This window comes from Podarcis muralis, chromosome 12 (genome assembly GCF_964188315.1).
Source record: "Podarcis muralis chromosome 12, rPodMur119.hap1.1, whole genome shotgun sequence".
Classification (NCBI taxonomy): domain Eukaryota; kingdom Metazoa; phylum Chordata; class Lepidosauria; order Squamata; family Lacertidae; genus Podarcis; species Podarcis muralis.
In genome coordinates, this window is record NC_135666.1 from 36702308 (window position 1) to 36704265 (window position 1958).

Sequence of the window (1958 nt, forward strand, 5' to 3'; positions counted from 1 at the left end):
TGCCTTCAGATATCTTTTGAAAGTCAGATAGTTGTTTATTTCCTTGACATCTGATGGGAGGGCGTTCCACAGGGCGGGTGCCGCTACCGAGAAGGCCCTCTGCCTGGTTCCCTATAGCATCACTTCTCACAGTGAGGGAACCGCCAGAAGGCCCTTGGAAAATTGGTCCACCTTGCTCAGTATTCTCTGCATTCACTGACAACAGCTCTTCGGGGTTCAGGTCTATTTCGGGTCTATTTGTAAGGGATTATCTAGTCCAGCCCTCTGCAATGTAGCTGTCCCATACAGGGATCGAACCTGCAACCTTGGCATTATCAGCACCACGCTCTAACCAGCTGAGCTATAGATTCAGATGAGGGACATCCCCTGTCCTACTCAGAAATGCTAGGGATTTGAACCCACACCTTCTGAATGCCACAGGCTGCGAGGCAGAGCAAATTTCCCTCTTCAGCTGCAGAAAAAGGGGTCCTTTCTGGATGGAGAAGCAGGCCCACCGTCTCACATCTCTCCACTGTGGCTGTAGATAAAGACCCAGAGAGGGGCAAAGTTGGCACTAGGGGTGCCATCTGCTAGGGGCCGAGCAAACTTGTGCCCCACAATATTTGGGGGGCTGGGGGAGGGTGCAATGTTCAAAGTGGGGTGGAGGAAGCCAAGCGCAGAGCCGAACATGGTGTGGTTTCAATGGCTGGCTCCTCCTGCTGCTGCCATGGAGGGGAATGGGCAGGGAAGCCGCCCTTGGCTAGTGGCGGTGGCAGAAGGAGGAACCCCTGGTCACTGAAGCTGTGCTGCCGCCCTGTCCTTTCTCTGTCCCCTGGCTCCTCCCAATGGCCTGACGTTGTGTGCACAACATCGCCCCCCCCCATCGTCTCCACCCGCATAGTTCTGCCCGGACGCTGAGGTCCAGCGTCAAGGGCCTTCTGGCAGTTCCCTCACTGCAAGAAGCAAAGCTACAGGGAACCAGGCAGAGGGCCTTCTCAGTAGTGGCACCTGCCCTGTGGAACGCCCTCCCACCAGATGTCAATGAGATAAACAACTACCTGACATTTAGAAGACATCTGAAGGCAGCCCTGTTCAGGGAAGTTTTTAATGTGTGACATTTTAATGTATTTTTTATCTTTGTTGGAAGCTGCCCAGAGTGGCTGGGGAAGCCCAGCCAGATGGGTGGGGTACAAATAATAAATTATTATTATTATTATTATTATTATTATTATTATTATTATTATTTCCCTCAGAAGTTGGCCCATAGGCCCATAATCTTTTCAGTTGTAAATGATGAGCAGAGGAAGACTTTTGGGGCAATGGTGCTCTCCTTGGAATACATCTGCACATCATTACCTGGGCAGATTCATATCCAAAGCCTGTTATTTTTTTAAATTGGAGCAACATCACTTGCAGTAATTATAAACTCTGTGGGATGATGAAGTCTTATGACCTATTACCATAAGCCACCGTGAACTCAACATGTGAATGCTACAGTGAAACCATATACAGTACAGTGGTACCTCGGGTTACATACGCTTCAGGTTACATACGCTTCAAGTTGCAGACTATGCTAACCCAGAAATAGTGCTTCAGGTTAAGAACTTTGCTTCAGGATAAGAACAGAAATCGTGCAGCGGCAGCACAGCGGCAGCAGGAGGCCCCATTAGCTAAACTGGTGCTTCAGGTTAAGAACAGTTTCAGGTTAAGTACGGACCTCCAGAACGAATTAAGTACTTAACCCGAGGTACCACTGTACTTCTTTAAAGATGAGCGTGACTGACTGTCATAAGATGTAAACAACCTCAAAATTTAAATAAGGCCAGGCATTATGGCTTTACTCCGAGTTTTCCATTCGGCTCCTGTCGACTCAGCTCAGATGAGTTAGGTAGATAAATATTTCTTGTCTAAATGGTAAATACATTTTAGAGGCACATTACCAGAGACATAAATTCTCCGAGTCCTGATTTTACATTTGA

General features: G+C 48.1%; 1 non-coding gene across 1 annotated transcript; it reads right to left on the reverse strand.

Annotated features, from left to right (window-relative positions):
- Nucleotides 1-276: 276 nt before the first annotated feature.
- Nucleotides 277-361, reverse strand: TRNAI-GAU (transfer RNA isoleucine (anticodon GAU)). Its single transcript has one exon. It is a non-coding gene; the product is annotated as a tRNA-Ile (tRNA).
- Between the last annotated feature and the right edge of the window lie 1597 nt (nucleotides 362-1958).